The sequence below is a fragment of the Choloepus didactylus genome, chromosome 23 (assembly GCF_015220235.1).
Source record: "Choloepus didactylus isolate mChoDid1 chromosome 23, mChoDid1.pri, whole genome shotgun sequence".
Taxonomy (NCBI): Eukaryota; Metazoa; Chordata; class Mammalia; order Pilosa; family Megalonychidae; genus Choloepus; species Choloepus didactylus.
Genome location: NC_051329.1, coordinates 14,489,465 through 14,511,467, shown reverse-complemented (window position 1 = coordinate 14,511,467; position 22,003 = coordinate 14,489,465). Strand labels below are relative to the sequence as shown.

General features: G+C 44.5%; 1 long non-coding RNA gene across 1 annotated transcript in view; it reads right to left on the bottom strand.

Annotated features, from left to right (window-relative positions):
• The window catches only part of LOC119519250, a 105,385-nt gene that overhangs the window by 9,132 nt on the left and 74,250 nt on the right, over positions 1-22,003 (bottom strand). The window contains exon 2 of the long non-coding RNA XR_005213996.1: positions 14,854-14,920. This is a non-coding gene — a long non-coding RNA (uncharacterized LOC119519250). The remainder of the gene's footprint in view (positions 1-14,853; positions 14,921-22,003) is intronic.

Below are 22,003 nucleotides of genomic sequence, written 5' to 3'. Positions count from 1 at the left end.
CTTTGAAGTTTTAGACTGGAAGCAATCATAAATTTTCTGGTGTGAGAGATGGGGATAATAAATGCCGCTCTTCACCGCGAGGTTTTCCAGCTCACGTGGCATCCATTAGCACCCAGGAAGCTCCCCCACCCCCATGCCTCTTCCAAGCCACCCCATATTTCAACAGCAAAATATCCATTGCCATACTTGGCCAGCAGCCCAGAAATGTTTCTGATGAAGCTGTCACCCACTTCTTGTTTGCTCCACAGGGTCCACATCTCTCCACATTTTAAAGGATGTACTGGGTTGGATTAACCTCTGCGGCTGACCATCTGTGTGACTCAGACACATAACTTAACCTCTCTTATTCTCAGTGGCATCATCTGGGTAAGGGGAATGCTTCAATGCCTAGATGTTGTAAAGATGAAGTGAAATAACTAGTGGATGGGAAAGTAGCTAGTATGCACGCACAAGGTGCCTAATACATACCATTAGCCTTCTTACCCAGGGCAGTCTGACTTTTCCTCTGCATACTTATTTGTCCAAGCATTGCATTTACCTTCTCTGTGAATCAGAACCAGTGGGGAAGGTGTAAAAAGTGCTGATACCTGGGCCCCGGTCCCACTGCCTCTGGTTTAGTTGGTCTAGAGGAGGTTCCCACCACTGCAATTACTTCGGAACATCCCAGGTGGTTCTAATACACAGCCAGGGTTGAGAAACAGTAACTTAAGAGGTCATCTAAGTATAGAAGTTACCAAACCAGGCTGTGTGTTAGATTCACCCTCCATGTGCTGAACCAGAATCCCTAGATGGAGACTGCATTATAAGACATTCTTCAAGTCATTCTCATTTCAGTTGAGATGCCCCCGCTTCTGGGAAGGTATCCCTGGTGCTCCAAGTCGAGGTTGGGGAACCCTCTACTGTGCTCCTATCCCTCATCAAAGCTCATCATTTACTCTGTGTCATAACCATTGGATTGTACACCTCACTATGTCAGCAATGTTCACCATTATTTCCTTGGCCTCCTATCCCAGGGTGTGACTCATGGTAGGCCTTCAGTGAGTTCTATTTGAGTGAATCAGCGGATAAGCCACCTTTTTCTCTCCACTCCTACCTCCCACATTGCACCCCAGCAATATCCTTCTACTCCAGGTCTATGTCCCAGCTTTTGCAAATGCAATTCCCTGAGGTCCCTTGAAGGTGATGCTCCCAAGATTGGCCAACATTGTCCACTTCAGGATGGCAGAATGCAGGAAGAAGCATCTAATTGTGGCAGAGGGGGCCCACGAGGCACCCACAGCTCACGCCTGCCATGGAAGCTCCTGTATCTTGGTCTAAGACCCTGTCTTGCTGCCCCCAGTGATTTTAATTAGCATCGTGCTCTTGGGGAGAGAGGACGGGATTGGGATTTGGAGACCTCTGAGTTCAAATTCGCTGCTATCTCTTTCTAGCTGTGTGGACTTGGGCAAGTCACTTAACTTCTCTGGGCTTCAACTTGGGGGCAGCTATGTTCAAATTGAAGGATAGCTGTGAGGATTAACCCAGGCAATAACAAACATTTCACAGGCTCATAGCCTGCTTTAGGTGATATGCTAACCCCTTGAAACAGGAAGACAATCCTTTAAGTTAGGTGTTAGAAAGCTCTGCATTTTATGGGAGTAAATGGATATTCAGAAAGTTTGGGTCACTTGCCCAATCAGTCAATTATTAATAGCGCCAGTCCCCTGAGGGTTTGCAAAGTGCCCAGGCCAAACCCTGGGACATAGTAAATGCTCAGTAAACATTTACTGCCCTCCTTCCATTTGTTGGCTCCTATTCCCCTCCAACTCGTTGGCTTGCTCACCTATGATTAGCACCACGTTGAGAAAAGAGACTTCTAAGGGAAAATCAAATTTCTCGGGTACTGATAGCTAAGCACTTTGGAGTCCCTCTATCCCAGGATGAAGGGTGTGTCCTCTGCCTCTGCAGTCACCCTAAATGCCACTGCATCTGAGTTTTGAGGCCCTGGGCACTGCCAAGAAAGAACCAGACAAGTTTTGCTGGTCAAGCGGGGACCAGCTAATGGAGAAGGGGCCGTTTCTTCCCTTCCCTCATTGCCCTGGTCGATTTGCATTGATCCCAGTTCGGCTGAGTGAGAGCCATCTTTCAAAGTTTATTCTGGTGTCAATTTTTATAGTTCCCCCCACAGATCAATACTGTGCAAAAACATTAAGGCAAACTTTGTGAAAGCCGATCGTTCAATATGAGTTTTATGAATGGCTCCCTGCCCCGGCTCTAAGCATTTGGAAGTAAGTGGTACCTTTAATCAGATGAGTGATAGGAGCCAGTCAATAAGGTCTGCTTTCTCAGCTCTCGGAGAGAGAAGAGCTGTGTCTCCGACTCCCTTTATCAAACACATTTGTCTCCTGCAGTCGGGGAAGCTGACCTAGTGTAGTGGTTAGGAGTTCAGCCCTAACGATAAATAAACCAATTTTAAAATATGCAACAAGGATAAGAACAGGCATTTCACAGCAAAAGGAAATCCAAATGGCCAGTAAATGTAAGTAAAGATGCTCAACCTCACTAATAATCAAGGAAGTGCCAATTAGAACCAAAAGGAGACAATTTTTTTTTTCCTGTTCCCGTCTATTTGGCAAAAATTGAAATGCAAGTGCTGTGACAGTTTCAGATTCTGCTGCTGGGAGAGTGAGTTGCTTTCATCCCAACTTGAAGAGCAATGTAGAATTATTTTCAAAGTTAAAGTATGCAGCTCCTACAAGTCCGCAATCATACCCCTAGTTGTACTACCCAAGAGATTCTCCAACACATGTACCAATAGACATGTACAAGAATGTTCATTGCGGCATTGTTTATATTAGGGAAAATGTGTAAAAAACATAGATGTCCATCATGAAGGGAATGATTGAATCCACCATCATGGAACCCTCTAATGGAATACTATACAACAGAGAAAAATAAATGAATTCGCGATATGTAGAGCAACGTGGGTGACTTAAGATCAAAATAATGAGTGAACAAAAGATGTTGTAGAAGGATATATATAGTATGCTGTTATATATTATAATGTTTAAAAATATATAAAACAATGCTATATTAATAAACAGGAGGTAATGTATAAAATATGTATAGGAAAATGATTGCAAAAACTGGGATGGTGTTTATGTCCCAACTAAGAGGGAGGGCAAAAGGAGAGGGAAGACCTACACAAGGGCTTATCATCTGTAAATATGATGTAGTTCTTAGAAAGGAAAAAAAAAACATTAGCAGATATGGTAAAATGAAACTTCACGAAGCCAGCACTGTATGCTTTGTTCACTGCTCTATCCTCAAGGCCCAGAACAGAGTCTAGCAGCTAGAAGATGCTCAATAAATAATTGTTGAATAAATGAATGGACGTATGAATGAACATGATGATCTGATTGTCAGATACATGGCACCCTTATGTATTTCTCTAGACTAATAGTCATTTGCAGTATTTATTGGCTGGGGCCAGGGAGGAGAAGGAGAAGGAGAGAGTCAGGTAGGCCTAACTTCCATTCCCAGCTCTGCTAAAGAGCATGACCTTGTCTGGGTTTTAGTTTCTTCACTAATGTGTGTGCAGAAATTGTTTGGGGGAAGCACATTGGCAGAGCAAACAGATAACAGTGGCACTGTACATTTTTATTAGCATTTAGCATCCACTGTCCACCCATCCATGATAATAAACCCTGGATGTGGAGCAGAACCATCTGAGCCTTTAAAAAATGCCCATGCCTGGGTCCCAATTACATCAGGCTCTCTAAGGGTACAACTGGGCATCAGTATTTTGTCTCATCTCTCCAGGGTGATCCTGGTGCCCATTGAGGACTGAGACACCCCTACGCTAGGGGTTGTGCCCCATGTGGGAAGAGAATACACTTGTTCATCCTGTATCCCCAGGACCTGGCCCAGGGTAGATGATGGAGTAAACATTTGCCAAATGAAAGAATGGGAAAAAAGAAAAAACTTACCCTTACAGTGAAGTGGGCATTTATACATCCCTCCAACAGACAAAGAAGTTGCTCTTCCACTACCCCCTCATCGCGTGGCTGCTAAAGGAGAGGAGCTCAGATCTGAACCTAAGCAGAATGTGGATGTTTAGCCCCATTAACAGAATACCTATTGTTTCCGTCTCCGTCTGCTTTTCTGAGCCAAGTGCTGGGCTAGAGGGGTCTGAGATGTCAGCTTCATTCTTTTGGGCTTTGCAGTCTCCTGGGTGAGAGAAGGTGCCCACCAGCCCAGGGAACCCCTGGGAGTAGCCTACAGATTGTGGTCAAGGATTCTAGAATGCATAGGAGAGACTTAATACTCTCCCGCACTTCTCTTATTTTGTTCTCAGCACTTTTTTTTTTTTAGTACATTATGCGTCAAACACCGTTAATAAGAGGGTCCCTGCCTCGTCTATAGAGGGGGACCTGCAGGAAAACAGGAGATTCTAATCCAGTGTGCCCTGACTGTTGTCCATGAAACTTCTTTTGGCCTCTCCTGGTAAAATCAAGGAAGCACCAGCAAAAAAATTTGCAGAATGGGTGTCTGAAGCTTGGAAGAAAATCTTGGAAACAAAGCACTTTCTTAAGAAATGCTGCATCATCCCTGTGCTTGATAGAGGAGAGAATTGTGTGGAAAATATAGACATTGACATCTCTGGTTTGAAGAGAGATCCAGTAACAGATTCAGAACTGGAGAAGTTTTTAGAAATCTGCAACCAAATTGTTTTGCTTATATTTTCCTTTTTAAGTATGCACCAGAGTGATACACAATAAAAACCTATGTCTAAATGAGTCTAAAAGGATTCTTTCAATAAGTATGAGAAAAAAATTCTAAATGATTAAGGACTCATGTGTCAGAGTTGTATGACAGCATGGTTTTTCCTTCTGTCATGGGATATAAATAACAGTGCAGTGGTATCTTCAAGTCCATGTAATACAGTAGTTCACCATCTCCTGGAAGGTGCTGATTGATCTGCCTGCTTCTTCATGTATTGATTGACATCTTGTTAAAAATCAAAAACTGTAGTTATTTCAATTTCCTTTCATTGAGCATCTACTAAGAACTGGACATCAGCAACCCAGCTGTGGGAAAACAAAACAATTTAGACATGCTTTCTGCCTTCTGGGAGCTCACAGTCTCCAGCAAACTCTAAAACTCTGTCTTTAGAGCACAGATCTAATGTGCAGTGGCTGGACTGAAGAGTGAGAGAGAATTTCTGATGGGGGAAGGAAAGCTTCCCAGAGGAGGTGTGATTTTGCCTGCAAATAAATAAAACATGTCTCCATTTCATTCCAGGCTGCCTCAACTCTCACCTGGCTTCTGGCCCTTTAGTATCTCCAGTGGATACACCGGGGCCCTACATATGTCTCTGAAAAGCATCAAGTGTCTTCAAAAAAATGAAGCGTGACATGATGGGATATTTCACTAGGATAAAACAAGCAGGAAATGAGGCTTTCAGAGGGGGCTAGGTTTTGGGAAAAGATTAAGTCACAGAAAGGTTCTGAGTTGGGTAAACCAAGTTGAAGAACGCCAGAATTCATGGCCAAACTAGGAAAGGGGCAAAGGGACATAACAGGCCTGCTGTGTCTGTTGGGATGGGATTATGCGTACATTACACATGGGTGCATGTGTGTGTAAATACAGGTGCATGTGTGCAGACATTCTGGCTGTTTATGTGTATGGCATGTGTAGCTATGCATGTCTACATGTTTGCATGTTGATGTGATTTGTATTCAGGTTTCTGTGTGTCAGGGACCATATTGGCATATTATGCTTGACTGTATGCATGGACTGTGTTTACGTATATGACATATATGTATACCTGCATAGGACTAATATTTATGTATGAGTGTAAAAGTGCATGCATGCAGCTATAAATATGCATATCTATGTGCCTATCTAGTGTACATAGGAGTGTGCATATATATACATGCATGCAGCTATGTGGGACCATGGATATATGTGGACACATCAGTGGGCATATATGTAAATCTACATGGAGAATATATGTGTAAGTTTGTGCAACTCAATGTGTGTGATGGTATAAATGTGGGGAAATGTTTGGATAAATATATGTGTACATAACTGTATTCCTCTGTATTTTTATGCCATGTGCCATTACCTGTGGAAGTGGGTTTATGTAAGAGTATGCCCTAGGTAGGAGTGTGTATATGCTATGTGGATATGTTTGTGCACTCTGTGTTTTGTGGGGATATATCTTTGAGTGCCAGTGGGCATGTATGTGTGTGATGGTAAAGTTGGGGGGAAGGCAGTATGTGCTGGTGGAGACACTAAGGGGCCAGAAGCCAGGTGAGACGTGTGTATTAAATCAGGAGGGAGGGGGTCCTGTGAGGTAGTGCGAGTTTCCACAGTCTATTTATACAGAAACAGAAGGTCTAGCATTGAGATACCTGGGGAGCCCAACCTCATGACCCAGAGGCACCCTTGAACTAGAAACCAGTGGTCACCAAGCAGCAGACTAGCATTTCCAAGGCTTTCCATTTATTGCATGGGTCCCTTTCCTGCAGCAGACAGACCGCACATCTGAGGGACAGGATCCCGAGGCCAGGGCGGCCTACCCTAGGGGTAGGGCTGATGGGATTTCATCTGTCATTTGCTCAGATGCAGATGGGTGGTGTCCTTCCATGATGGACTCTGAGGGTGGCGGGCTAGACTTCCTTCTAGGGGGCATCAGGGAGGGCCAGGAGGGTAGGGCCCAAAGGACAAGATGGTAGCTATCCACTTGTTGGAAGCCTGCAGAGCATGATGTGTATGTCTGTGTGGAGAATCAGACCTGGCTTCAAATCCTGGCTCTGCAGTCACAGGCTGCATGACCTTAATCCCTTCAGCTTCAGTGACCTGCCTTGGGAACAGTCACATGGGAACAGTAGGCTGTGTCTGCTGGGCCACCAAGAGACTGACCAGCAGTAATACATCTCTAGCATAATGCCTTCCACTCAACCAATGGTAGTGATTCCCCTGGAGCCGACGATTTCTCTGAAGACATCACACTCAGACTTTGGAGTCAGACGGAGCTGGGAACAAAATTCAGCCCAACTGCTTGTGAGCAAGTATCCTGGCCTTGGAGACCTGGGAACTGTGGGTGGGAAGGGACGTGACCTGGGGCAAGGACTGGCTCCTAGGCTTGGCAGAGTGTTCTGGCAAATACAGGAGAGAGGCACTTGGCTTCTGGGGCTAAGGAATAACCACCCAGTCGCTGAGGGGTCCCAGCCCAGAGGTGCCCACTGATTCACTGCATGAAGATTAATGAGCACCTGTTCTGTGCCACGCACCTTTCTAGGTGTACAAATACAGTGGGAAAGAAGGAGGCTGTGTTCCTCCTCTCCTGGAGCTCAGCATCTAGTGGGAAAAGGCAGACAAATATATACATAACAGAGAAAAATAAATCAGGTTATAAGCGCTCTGCAGAGAATTAAAATAGGATGTAAGTGTCAGTGAAGATGTGGAGCAACCGGAACTCTCAAAGGTTCTGGTCAGAATGTAAAATGGAACAGCCACTTTGGAAAAGAGGCTGCAGTTCCTTATACAGATACATTTACCATAGGGCCTGGCAATCCTACCTGGAGGTTCTGCCCAAGGAAAATGAAAATCTGTGTTCCCACAAAGCCTGTTCATGGATGTTCATAGCAGCTTTATTCAGAATAGCCCCAAACTAAAAGCAACCTAAATGTCCATCAAACTTGAATGCATGGACAGATTGTATATATCCATACCGTGGGACACTACTCAGCAATTACATGGAACAAACAAACAGCAACCTGGATGGATCTCAAAAATATCATGCTAAGTGACAAAAGTCAAGCACAAAAAACTACACCCTGTAAGCTTCCGTTTATATGAAATTCTAGGAAAGGCAAAACTGTATTTACAGAAAGCCAGTTGATCGTTGCCTGGAGATGAAAGTCAGGGGACATGAGGGCACATTTTAGGGTGAGAGAACTGCTCCATTTCCATTGGGGTAGTGGTTACAAGATTGTGTGCAAGCACCAAAATCCATCAAGCTGTACACTTAAAATTGGTGAGTTTCATTGCATGACAATAATACCTTAATATGTGACACCCCAGAGTGGCGAGGGGTTACTTTAGGTGGGGTGGCCTGGGAAGGCCCCTCCGAGGAGGTGCCACTGGAAGACGTGCCAAGGCTCAAGTCTGCAGCCCCTCTCTGGCCTGGAGCCCAGTGTGGTTTTCCTGGCTCCAGGATGTCCCTGGGCCACCTTTACCTTCTTCCTGGGATTGTCTTTCTCAGGCAAGAAGCTTCATTTCCTGAATCATTCACCCACAGGTCACTTGTGTGCTCATTTAAAAATCCTAAGCTGCCCCTTCCCCTGACCAGGGCCCCTTCCAGGTCTCCTCTGCCTAGTAAATATTTTAGTGCCTGTGGAGATCAATGGCGCATCATCGATGGGAAATAGAACATAAATCAACCCGGCTTTGCCATCACCCCAGAAATCAATGTTCACACATTAGGGCTATTAGCTCATTAGGAAGCCTTCCACGGATGGCGGCAGGGCCTGGATGCCACACCTGGAGGCCTACCTTCTGTCCTTCCTGCATCAATGGAGGCAGGGACCAGGAGAGGGGCCGCGACTCCAAGGAAGAGCTCCCTCCGAGACTGACCCTTCCTTCAGCCTCAGTAGTGGGATCCTCCAGCCCTTCTTTCTTAAGTCCGGCAGCTTCATTTGAGATTCAGATACGGAGAAGGAGGTAGGGGCTGAGTTTCTGTCTTTCTAGGACTAGACTAAAGCTCCATCACTGGTTCATTCATTCAGCAATAATTTTCTGATTGCCTACTGTGTGACAAGCACACATGGCTGTCAAAAGCCATGAAAATGTGCACGCCCTTTGACCTGGTAATGCCATCCAGTCATTCTTGCAAGAAATCGTTTAAAAACGTGCATACAACTTTGCCTAAAAGGGGTCTATTACAGTTTTGTTTGTGATGGACAAAAATTGTAGAAGTTTTCTAAATGTGCAACAATGGATGATTGGGTAAATTATATATGGATTTCCCATGCAATGCAATACTCTGCAGTCATTCCCAGTGAGCTTAGGAGGTTGGAGAAGGTATCTAAAGACAAGGGATATGTTTATAGTAGATGTAGAGAAAAAAAATTATGAAACTATACATTTTATGACCCAACTTTGGTTAGTTTGTACTTTGATAAATTTATGACACTCCCTCGTAAATTTACTTTTGGTAAATTTTGCAAATATATTCAAACACATTCATTTTTAATACATATTTAAGTAATATAGTCTTAATACAACCTAGGATGACTATATTTGCCAGGTTTGGGGTAAACAGTGGTGCCTAATATTGACTGAGTTCTTATGCTCATGGACCTTACATTTTAGGACACCTATTTAAATGGGAAAAGACTAGAAAAAGTACACAACTTACTAATAGTGGTTATCTCTAGGTGGTGGATCCATGCATCATTGTCCATATATATTATAGATTATCTATCTGGTACATGTATTATTACATATTATATATAATTATATTGTTATATTATATAGCCAAATACATACATATATAGTTGCATTTCCATAATTTCTAGCTTTTATAACAATGAACATGTGTTACTGATGCAAATTGAGTAAATTAAACATTTAAAGGTAACGTCCTCCAGAGTGTGATGGAAATAGAGATGCAAATACATAAGAATAGATAGAAACATGTTCATATCAATGAAAGCACAGATATGCACAGCCCCAGGCATGCACCATTACAAATACAGACATTGGAGTATTCCCATGAACGCAGACACACCAGCATGCCCATGCAATGAGAAGCGAGCACACCTACTTGTGGACTCACAGACGTGCTGGATCTCAAGGCCCGAGACCCCATCTCCAGGCTCTTGAGTGTCAGAGCTTGGCTCCCCCTAGTCCTACCACCTGCCCCTTATCTCATTGTGGAAAGAGACTGGAGATGTGTTGGGAATTTCGTGTCAGTTTTCACAAAGGGCCTCCAGCCTGGAAGAGTGCTGCTGTAAGTGGCAATGGGGTGACACTGGGAAAGGGTATGCTGCCCTCCAGTCTGTATGTGCTTCAGGCTCTGGGCCCTAGTGCAGCCCCTTTGAATCTCCCGTGCCTGAGAGTGAGCTGGGAGGCCCAGGGGACAAGCTTGCTGAGATTCTAGATCTTCCTATTTGGTAAAACCAGCCCTGTTCCCACAAATCCCAAAACAGAGTCCCTGGCAGAGACATAGACTCTGAAATGCAGAGACAGCTGCAAAGAAAAATGGTGGAAGGGAACAGGCAGGAAAGTTGCCTGCTTTTGCCTCAAGTGTCAGAAGGATCCCTGGAGCAGGCAAGGGCATCGAGGGGTCACCATTCCCAGCACCATCCCCTTGACTCCAAACGTACTTAAAATTAAGTCTACTTGAGACTATATCAACTTGCTCAGAGAGCTCCAGGGAAAGGCGGTGCATCTCCTCTTTGACAAAAAAAAAAAAAAAAAAAAAAGCAATTAAATAAAACACAAAAAACTGTGGTTCCTCTATCCTCCCTGGAAGTTCTTTTCTAAGTCTAACTTAAAGTCCTCATGCTACAATGATATCCACCATTCTCTTCCATTTCTTTTTGGCTTCTGCCTCTTCTGATGACACTAAGTTCACTCTTATTTTCTGGCAGAGTGAATCAAAACAGCGAAGCAGCTTCTCAGGGTAAAGTGCTGTGAGGGGACATGCAGAATAGCTGGACTGAAGGCAGCCTTCAAGGAGCCTTCACTTGCATAAGAGGTGACAACTCTGAAATCAGCAGGGTACCAGGCAGCACGAAAGAGGAAGAGAAAGAGAAACAGAATAACTTGTATTTCCTGAATGCTTATATGTGTACCAGTTTGGATGTATTATGTCCCCCAAAATGCCATGTTCTTTGGTGCAGTCTTGTGAGGGCAGATGTATTAGTGTTGATTAGGTTGGAATCCTTTGACTAAGTATTTCCATGGAGATGTGACTCAATCACCCGTGAGTGAAACGTTTGATTAGATTATTTGCATGGAGATAGAGACCCCACCCATTCAGGGTGGGTCTTGATTTCATCACTGGAGTCCTATAAAAGAGCCCACTAACAGAAGGACCTCAGAGCAGCTAAGGGGGACATTTTGGAGAGAAAAGGTCTGCTGGGGAAGCGAAGAGAGGAACCCAGACACTTAGAAGCACAGGAACTGGAGAAGCTAAGAGAGGATAAAACACCCCAAGAGCAACATTTTGAAGACCACACAGGAGTTGAGAGAGGAGCTGGAACACAACCTGGGATCAGCAGATGCCAGCCACGTGCCTTCCCAGCTAAAAGATTTTCTTGATGCCATTGCCTTCCTTCAGAGAAGGTATACTCATGTTGATAGCTTAATGTGGACATTTTCAGGGCCTTCAGACTATAAATTTGTAAGCAAGTAAACCCCCTTTATAAAAAACAATCCATTTCTGGTATTTTGCATAATGGCAGCATTAGCAAACCAGAACACTATGCAAGGTACTGATCTTAGCAATTTACAAACATTATATTATCTTAATACTAAAATTCCAAAACCATAGTAAGTATTATCTTTATTTTGTAGATTAGGAAACTGAGGCACAAAGAGGAAAAAGAACTTGCCCAAGGTCACACCACTAGAAAGTGGAGGAGCCTGTATAAGACCATAGGAAATGTACTCAGCCACTTTGTCGACATTCTGTTTTAAAGAAGTGACACGCTCTCCAGGCCTCATTTCCTTATCTTTAAAAATGGAATAGTACCCTAACTTGTGTGAGGAGTGGATGCAATGTTTGAAAATTGTTTAGTAGATTTCACTGACACACCAGAGTCACTTAGCAATAACAAAAGCAATAACAGCATCATAGCTAGCTATTGCTGCATAAAAAAACATCCCAAGACTTAACCATTTATTATTTCTCATGAGCGTACAAATCAGCTGGGCATTTTTGCTGGGCTTAGTTAGGTGTGCTGGGGCATTCTTCTGGTCCCAACCAGGACCCACCCAAGTGCCTTGCAGTCGGCTGGCTGTTGGCTGATCTTGGATGGCGTTGGCTGTGATAACTTCTCTGTTCCCCATGTCATCTTCCAGCACAGGAGCCCAGGCTTGTTCTTAGGGTGACCATTGTGGTCTGAGAGAGTAAATGGAAATGCCCAAATGCTTTTTCAAGCTTCTGCTCACATTTACTATCCCACTGGCCAAAGGAAGTCATTTGGCCAAGACCAAGAGTCAGAAGGAAGAGTAAAGTTCCAGGGCAAAGAGGATAGATACAGGGAGGCTGTGGATGCAACCCACCCACCATTTAATAATAATGAACACTGAAGGGCCCTTATGCAGTAGGTACATGCCATTGATATTTCTGGTGGTGGTCACTGGTGGTGTTATCATTATTAAAAGGTGTTAATATTAGTAGTTGTTACAGAAGCACAGAGGAAGCTTCCTGCAAGAAAAATCATTTCATCAGGGCCTTGAAGGCCAAGCAAGTTTGAACTTGGGGAGACAGAATTAGGATAGCGAAACTTCCAGGTGGAAAGAATGGCTGAAGTAAAGACAAGAAAGTGGGGAAAATGCAATAAGATGCCCACATTTTGATAGCGGTGGGAAGCAGGAGAGCCAGGGCAGGACAGTCCTTGAAAGGTAGAGCACAGCCTTAAAGAGGGAACATTAGGTTATCACAGAGAAGCAGATTGTAGAAAAGGACAGATGAGAGAGGAGACTCAGACCTGAGAAAAGTCAGCGCATATGTCAGGATTAGGCGGTCAGTGGAAACTAGATCCAAAGAAGGTAAGGGGTGAGAGAGGCATGCAGAGGCTGGAAAATGGAGCACAGCATCCTCCTCAAAGACAGAGGTGAATAGGAGAACGCCATCAGCATCCCCCTTTCACAGGTGAAGAAACTGAGGCTCAGAGGAGTTAAGCCTCTAGCATAGAAGTAGGAAGCCCAGGGTTGCGTGTGGGAAAGAAGGCAGCAAGAACAAGTCAGAAGGGAAGGGCATGTTAGAGAATGCTGCCGGCTTCACCGTTTCGCCCTGCCAGCCTTCACAAATCCATAGGCTGTCTGGACCTTTCAGCTACTGCACTCTGCTTAGCAGACCCCAAACGCTGGGCCCACATCCCTGATCTGGGAAAGCTCCTCCCCCTTCCCTGCCTGGCCCTCTCCTGTGGCCTCCTCCTTATCTCCAAGTCTACTGGATTTCTATGAAGACAGCATGTAACCCCAGGAGGGTGGGGTCAGCCCTTTCAGCTGAAGACCCCTGGACATGGTGGGTTTCTGGGAACAGTGTGGGTCTCTGCAAGTCCTTTAAACAATGGCTGCTCCTGTCACCACTTCAGCTGAGGATGCAGCTCAAAGAGGAATGACAGCTTTTTGACAGTGTCATCTATAACTACAGGAACTCTACCAGCAGTTTTGTGCTTGGGGTTCAGGTTAGGAAGAGATTGGCCTCCTTGGGTAATGCAGGGTTCAGGGGACGGCTGAGAGCATGCCAACTGACAGGCGATGGACAGGGCAAGAAGGTACAACAGTAGCAACATAATACATGCCCAGTATCTCGTAGGCAGTAGGCAATGAATAAGTGCTGGCTGGTTGAATGGATAGAGGGCTCAAGGAAGGAAGGAAGGAAGAGAAGACATGAAGGAAAAACCCAGGGAAGGAAAGAGGATGGGTGGGTGGGTGGGTGGGTGGGGATGTTGAGAAAAGCACTCTGGCTGGAAGGCGAGATACCTCAGTCTATAACCTGCTTTATTACCAAGCAAACACATTCACTCTACCTCAGGGTCTGATGCTTCCTTTTGTAATCTGAAAAAAAATGGGGTTTAGAAAACGTAGCCCATAGAGATTTAAGGAGTAAATTACAAATATGGGAGTCCTGAAAAATAGGAAATCACCATATCCTGGCAAATGTAGACTCTGGATTCAGACTGCCTTGGATTGAATCCTGGATCTATCCCATATTAGCTGTGTGACTTGGGGAAAGTTACACAACCCCTCTGTGCCTAAGTGTGTAATGAAGAAAATCATTGTACCTCATAGGATTGTTGTGTAAATTAAATCATTTTAAAGCCAGGCACAAAGTCAAGGTTTAATAATCATAAGCTATTTTTATTATCAGAGGGAGGAATTAACATGACCACGGTCACATAGACAGTGACTCACAGAGCTAGGATTCCAACTAAAGTCTCAGTCTAAGAGCCACACTTTTAAGCACAGTCCAGAACACAGAGCTGGAAAAAGACCCTCCCTTTCTCTGCTCTTTTTCCTCCCCTTTGTTGCCCCCAGCACTGGTGTCCTACAAGCTACCTCTCGGGCCAGAGCCGAGAAGCCTTGCGTGGCCCAGTTCCCAGCTTGGGCACACTCTGTCTTCAGTCCCCATCCTTGAACAGGACCAGAGCCTCTATTGCAGGGAAAAGGCAGTCTGCAGGCAAGAGTGGCCCCCACCTCCACCACTCTGTGGGGATGGGGTTCTCTGCTTATCTGCATGTCTGGGTAACAGAAACCAGCCCCAGTCTCGCGTGCCTGGACACTGTCTGCCTGGTCTGGCCCAGAACGCCCTCAGGGCAGTCCTCCAGCACCAGAGGCAGAGCTCACAAGCAGTAAGGGATGGGGCTGGCTGCTGACAGATCCACTATCTATTGCGTGGTAGAAACTGGGCTGGGCTCCCAACAACTCGTAGCCTGTTAATCCTTACTGCATCCCATGAGGGCTTCCTTCTTGGTTCCTTTTTACAGATAAGGAAACTGAGACTCAGAGAGGTCAAGGTATTTGTCCCAAGTCACACCTTTTTAAGGGGCTGAGCCAAGATTCAAAGCCAAGCCTGCCTAGTCTCAAAGTCTGCCCGTCACCCTCCATGCGACAAAGCCTCACCTGGTGGGCCGATCTCCACAAGTTTTTCTTCCAGTCTTCTGCAATTGGTTCAAATACTACGGGGCAGCTGAGAAACAAAAAAACAGGTCTCAAGACAGCTTTTGAGAGAACACCAAGGGCATCATTCCTTGCCTCTCGCTTGTCCTTGGGTGGGTGAGCATGGTGTCTGTAGTATAACGAACATTATGCGTGCCAATCATATGCAAAGTTGTTTGTTGGCTCCAGAAAACTCTAGACCAGTGTTTCCCAAATTTTAGATACTTAAATACCACTTATCAATCCATAGAATCTAAATTATTATTTACCAGTAATTCCTAAACCAAATTTATTTTTCTTTACTTAAATATATTCACCCAAAAAGAGGAACATTTAAATCACTGCCATAAATAGAAATGAAACCTACAGATAAATACAATGAAATTTAACCTTAGCTAGGTATTGTGGCTTGCCTGAAGCTTTGAACCTGAGGTCTGATCTCCTTTTTAATTATTATTTTTGGTAAAAGTGAAAGTAAATGTTAATAATCATAAATTTAGTGGTTTAAAAGAACACAAATTCATTAGACTTCAGACCCTAGATCAGAAGTCCAGACGCAGCCGGGTTGTGATCCTTTCTGGGGGCTCCAGGGAGGACCCGTTTCCTGGCTCATTCTTCCAGGTGTCAGCAAATTCCCGGCTGTAGATCTCAGGCCTCTGTTTCTTTGCTCGTTGTCAGCTCAGGGCTATTCCTTGCTTCTGGAGCCCTCTCTCTCTAGTCCTGGTGTGTGACCCCCTCCCTCTCTGGACCAGCAGGTGGATCCTCAGCTTGCTGACCTCTTTCTGATTCTCTGTAGTCCTTTGATTTCAAGGACTAGTGTGACTAGAATGGCCCCACCTGGATGATCCAGGATTCTCCCCGCATCTCTAGGACCTTTACTTAATCGCACTTGCAGAGTTCATTCTGCCAGGGAAGGTTCCAAGAAGGGTGGGCATCCTTGGGGGGCTGTTATACTGCCTCCCACAGCACGTTAGCACCGAACTGCTACTTTCTCCTTGGTGGAGTCAGAAAGAAAGAGGGTCGTTAGGAAAGGAGGGATGTGGAGGGGAAGGAGGGAGGGAGGGAGGAAGAAAATCTATTTACTCAATGATTCCATATAGTCTAACAAACTGGCTATGGCGTACCTAAAATAATTCCCTGAATAATACCTGGCTCACTCAGTACACCTTGCGCTGCCCTATCACCGTTGATAAGCTCTAAAGTGCTCATTATTATAGAATATATGTCAGGTCTTCGGCCTGGTCTTGGAGGCTGACTGGCCAGATGAGCCTCAGTTTGAAACAGGAAGGAAGCCATGAAATATCTCAGAAAAACTCCCCAAAAAGTCATCCCTCAAGGCCCAACTTTAGGCTGCCTGGAGGTCTCCCCAAAGCCCTCCTGATTCAGAGTTGGTGCCCTCCAGTTTCACTTCCTGTCTGATACCCAAGGACCGCCCTTCAGCACCCATGCACCCTGCAGTGCACCATTTACAAGTGACAGTGGAGACATTCACTGCAGGCCTGAGGAACCCTAGACCCGTGTGCAGAAGGTATTGTTAGCTGGCTTCTTTCTCGCACAGGCCTGGTCTCTCGCCCATCACTAATTACTTTGATCCTTTGCACTTTGTAAAAAAGCCCCACAACACCAATTGGTCTCCTCAGGTTTTAACCTTGCAACCTAGTTGGCCCTTGTAAAAGGGGGGGGGGGGGGTGCCAGAGGGAGCCCAGGCAAGCACACACAGGCGCATGCATTTCCCCAGACCTGCACTTACTGCCTCGGGTCTGTTCCTTTAATGGATCCCTCCCAGGGCTCCCACAAAAGAGGACAAATAAAACCCTTTTTACAAGATGGCAGGGCTGCGTGCAAGATTGGCTTCGTCAACAACCAGCTCTTTCGTGAGTTCCTTTGCCTTTTAACATACTTTCCTTCCAGATCTCGCTTTCTGCAACTGGCTTGCTCCTTCTTGCTTACTCCTGCTTCCCACGGACCTGGAAAGTCTCCTTTCCCACTCCCAGCTCCAGGCCCAGCCCCTACTCTTGCCAAGTCCTCACTTTTATCTTGTGCACTTGCTCCTTTTACCCCTTCCATGAAGCTACAGAGGAAGCAAATTGAATTTGCCATCTTGGGGAAGAACAGTGGTTTGTAGGAACTCACAAAACTGGAAATAAAAAAGGAGCTTGTTGAACTAGATGAGAATTAGGAATGTAGTCCTGTGCACAATTGTTGGTAGGGACCAGATTTTATTCTCCTTGAAAAAAGCCTAAATATAGCTGAAGTCCCATGCTTGTGTTTTCGAGAGGGGACTCTGTGTTACATGCAAATTTGTCAGAATCATTTGTGATGTTTGTTGGAGGTTATTTGTTATGAATAATAAACCCCTGAAAGTTGTGTATTATTTGCTTTCAAAAAATAGAATTTAACTGGTTCAAAGTGATTTCTATTATAGAGTATATGTCAGTCAACTTTTGCTGCATAAAAGACCACTCCCAAACTCATTTATTTAGTTCATGCTTTTTCAGGTGAGCTGAGTTCGGCTGGGCAGTATTTCTGGTCTGGGCTGGACTCACTGATATATTTGCAGTCTGCTGCTGGGTTGGCTGGGGGCTGGCTGATCTCAGCCAGGGACTGCTCATCAGTGCTTCCCAGGGTTTGTCATTCTCCAGCAGCACAGCTCAAGCTTACTCTCGTGGTGGTGGCAGGGGGCAAGAGAGAGAGTGAGTCTATGCAAGGTGTCTTGAAGCCTCAGCTCAGAACTGCCAGCCCATCACTTCTGCTGTATTCTGTTGCCCAAAGCAAATCACCAGGCCAGCCTAGATTAAAGAGGTGGGGAAATGGACTTCAATTCTTGATCAGGGGAAATGTCCAGTCACACCTCAAAGAGCAAGGATACCAGGAAGGGTAAAAGATTGTGAACATTTTTATAGTTGAACATAGTTTATTTCTCATTGTTGCCATTACCCAGAACTCTAGTCCCATGAACAGGTACTACAGGAAATAAAGGAACATGTGATCAAAGAATTTGTGAAAAGTTGGGCTCCACAAAGTTAAATAAACCTCACTGCGGGACTTCTCAGAGCCTTCAGTCACTGAGGTGCGTGGTGAGCCTCGAGAGTGGGAAACGGTAGGCAGTCTGCATCAATTCCAAATTCCCAAATTTATTTGACCACAGATGCCCTTTTGGAGGTAACATCTCCCAGGATCAGTGTTCCGTGAACTGTATTTTGGGAAATACTCCTATGATAACGTAACATGATTATTTGCATCAGATATGTTTTCCTGTGTGAAAGAGAAAGGGGAAGACTTAACAGAAAGTTCTTTCTTACCTGGACCACTTCCAGAGATAAGAAGTCTTTACTGGGAGTTTACTAAGAGTTGGATTGATTCTATTATTGTAGAGATTTCCTCCTGGCATGTTTTTCTGGGGTAAGGGCCAGGCAGGGAGAGTTCACTCAGTTGGTGATAAAACACAAAGATTCTTCCCACTCAAAGCCAAATACTCTATAGTGATGGTTTGAGTTGTTTCCTTTCAGTCATTTTTCCCCATTTGTATTTATTTTTCTTTATATGGTTGAGCTCACCCAAGTTTCTTCCTTTTTAAAAAAAAAAAAAATTACATTATACCAGAAGCATTTTTTTTAACAGATCAGTTTGGTGGTAACTCAAGATTCTGCCCTCTGGTCATATTTTGCCTAATAGCAGCCCCTCCCCTAAATTGGATATTCATTTTACTCCAAATTACATTATTCAAAATTGGAGCCTCTACATGTCAAGAGAATTGGGCTTGTATTTGTTTTGGTTTGTGTTTGTTTTGTTTTGTTTGAGAACAGGCAGGGTAAAAGGGAAACTGAAGGCATTAGACTTTATTTTCTCGTTTGATTGCTTCACGTTGCACAGTAAGCATTATTTGAAGTGCAATAAGACCAGACCCATTCTCCACTTTCCATTGCTGGGGTCCCAGTTGGCAGCAGGAAGAGGAGATTCTTCCCTTGTTTTCAGATAAATTGCACTTGTGGTCTTGCCAAACTGCATGCAGAATTCGGGTTTGGCTCAGGTTTGAGATCTCACTCAGCACAGCTGTTAAATCCTCCTCAAACCACAGGCCAAATGATCATGTTTGGGGACTCTGAATCATTTATCTCTCTCATATTTCTTACCTACCTTGAATCCAGGAATCATAGAAGAAAGGCTCTTGTTAGAAAATGGGTTTTCTGGTTTTTCAGAGTTGAGAGAGCTCAGGAAAAACAAATAGCTGATGTAGAATTTAGCTTGTGCATGGTTACCTCTGCTTCCCCCACCCCCCAGGTTAGATTTGGCTTTTTCCAGTTTCTGAAAAGTCGTTTTCCACCAGTCTGGACTGAGGAAGTTAGATCCTAGGGCACAAATTGTGAACCTAACTATTTCTCTCAGGTTTTTACCATGTCTTTATCAGGTAGGTCTTGGAAGTCTCCCAGGTTTCTCCATAGATGCCATTAGAACTCAAGCCCAGAAATGTAAGCACTCAGAGCCTGTTTCCCCATCTGTTTCCTCATCTCATCAAAGTAGGGGAGGTTAAATGTGGAGAGAGTGTTATAAATAAATAAAGTGGGCCAGCAGGTTTCCATGCCAGGTACTGGTCTATGTGCTCTACAGTTATAACTCGGTCCTCATAACAACCCTATGAAATAGGTCCCCTGATGACTCCCATTTTACAGATGAGAAAACTAAACTCAGAAAAATGATAAAATGCACTATGTACAATCTTGGCACTCAGTGGACACTCAATGTATCATATAACCTCTGAGATCCTTTGCTATCCCATTCATCATGAAGGACTGTCATTACTTGTTTGACTGACTGACTTTCCCCAAGGGCAGCATGGTCTATGAGGACAGTGATTGTATCCAGTCCACCATTCGTTATATCTCCAGAACCTAGTCCAGCTCCTGACCCAGAGTGGAGGCCCCATAAATGTTTATTGGATAAGAAACGAATGAATGAATGAATTCCAAACTGGAAGTAAGCCAGTTCTCCACCAGCAGCCTAGGCAAAGTTCTCTGCCACAGTCCCTACAATCCCTCACCTAGTCAGGTATTTGGGACTTTGCAGGAAAAGACTCATATAAAGTATGAAGAAAAGGAGGGGTTTGGTGCATGGGAATGTGGACCCCACTTATATCTGGGCATCGAAAAGCTGTATGCCCCAAGAAATTGCTTAAACAAGGCCTTCTGTCATCCTCTCTGTTCCCCTTTGCTCTTGAAAGGAAAGAAACTAGATGCAAACACCTCTTAAACAATAAACTCACAGAACAAGTTGGCTCAATATCTAGGTTAACAGAGGGAGCCCAGGCTTATTGAAATCTTTGGAAAATCAAAGAGAGAGTTACAAGAGCAAGCCAAAGCTTTCGAAAACATTGCAAGAAACATAAGTTAAGACACATTGTTCAATTTTAAGCCAGTGAATTCTAGACCTGAGAGGGAATGAGCAAGGAGAGTTGACTTGGTAAAGTCTGATACAAGAAAGAATAGAAGACCAGAGTTTTAAAGTGAAAAATGCCACCAAAGGGCAAAACAGGTTGAATATTCAACAAATATTGAGTGAGCGCCAACTACATATGATAGATGCTGTTCTACATGCTGAGTTCATGACAGTAAACAGGACACACACTGTCCCTGGCTCATATGCAGAAATCTGGAAGAAATTGGAATTTGAAGAGCCCTATAGAAAACCTAGGAAAGTAAAGATTGACATAGTCAATGAAAACAATCTAACCACTAGGTTCAAAGCCAAACAGAAAGTACAGGGATGAAGTTGAGCCTATTTATATAATAAACACATGGCTTCAGTCTTAGCCATATTGTGTAATGGGCAAAATTTGACCTGATTCCCTCATACCTCACCAAATTCTCAATTCCCTTTGCCCTATCTCCCCCTGCAATTTAAAAGTTGAGTCTTAGCTACTCATCAACCTAAGTAGGAATAAGAACAAACCCGCGTGAGGGTGCAAGTGACTGAATATAGCTTAATGCACTTGAAAGCAGTAGCGATCAAAGGTAAAACAGCATTTTCATTTAATACAATATCTACCTCTCCTAGGGAAACAAACTTTCGATTGCAAAATTTCCAGAATAGAGGTGTTATTGTGGGAAGACACAAAATAAGGCAACCTTTCATAGCTACAGATTTCTTGTAAGGCATTTGTTTCAGAGTCAACAGGTTCAGTAAACCATTTATTAAGCTCCTAAGACATGCCAGATGCTTGAGTGAATGCCATTTTGCTTATTCCTGGGCCTTGAAACGGAATGGTCTGCAGGTTGGGGAGAGACAGTCTAGGCAAAGGCTACAGCTCTCGCATAGGAGTGGAGGCTTGGGAGAAAACAGCTGATGGAGGAGTGGGAGGGGTTGGGGCAGAAGGAAAGGAGGGGAAGAAAGCAGTAGCTGGCATGGAAGTAGGAACCAGATAGTGAAAAATAGCAATGATAATAGCTGATTTGTCTGAATGCTGAGCTGGGTACCAGGCCATGTGCTCAGCATCAACATACAGCATCTCCCTGAACTCTCACAACAGACAATAGAATGCAGATATAATTATTATCATTGTGCCTTTGGACAGTTGAAGGAGCCGCCTGATATAAGTACCCTGACCAAGGCTGCATGGTTAGCAACCAGCACAAGTTCAAGTTCAACCAGAACTTGAACCCGAGTCTGGCCACCTCTAGCAATCAATTGCGCTCTATTGGGAGGTGGTTGGGTCGCCATTTTGACTTTATCTGGAGGAGCAGCAAGGAGGAGCTGCTAAATGGTATTAAAGAGGAAATGGTAAGCCTGGGTCAGTCTTTTGGCAGAAGGACAAGCCCTGGAGTGTGGTTAGAACTGTGCCTCATCTATGAAAGGAAGAGACGGATGAGTTTTGAACTTGTAAAGAACTGCTGTAGAACTCATTCCAAGTACTTCCCAGATGGCACCATATGGGAAGCCAGAAGAAAGTGAACTTCTTGATCAAAGTGTCTCAGAGAATCTTAGTGAGACCTGAGCTTCCAGTGGTGATCTGCCTCCTCTCAAACTGAGGACCAGATTGGAAGCTTTGACTGCAATTTAGACTGGGCAGGCTGACAGTGGTAGGGGACCCAGGCCCAGTGAAATTTCACCCAGTGTTATC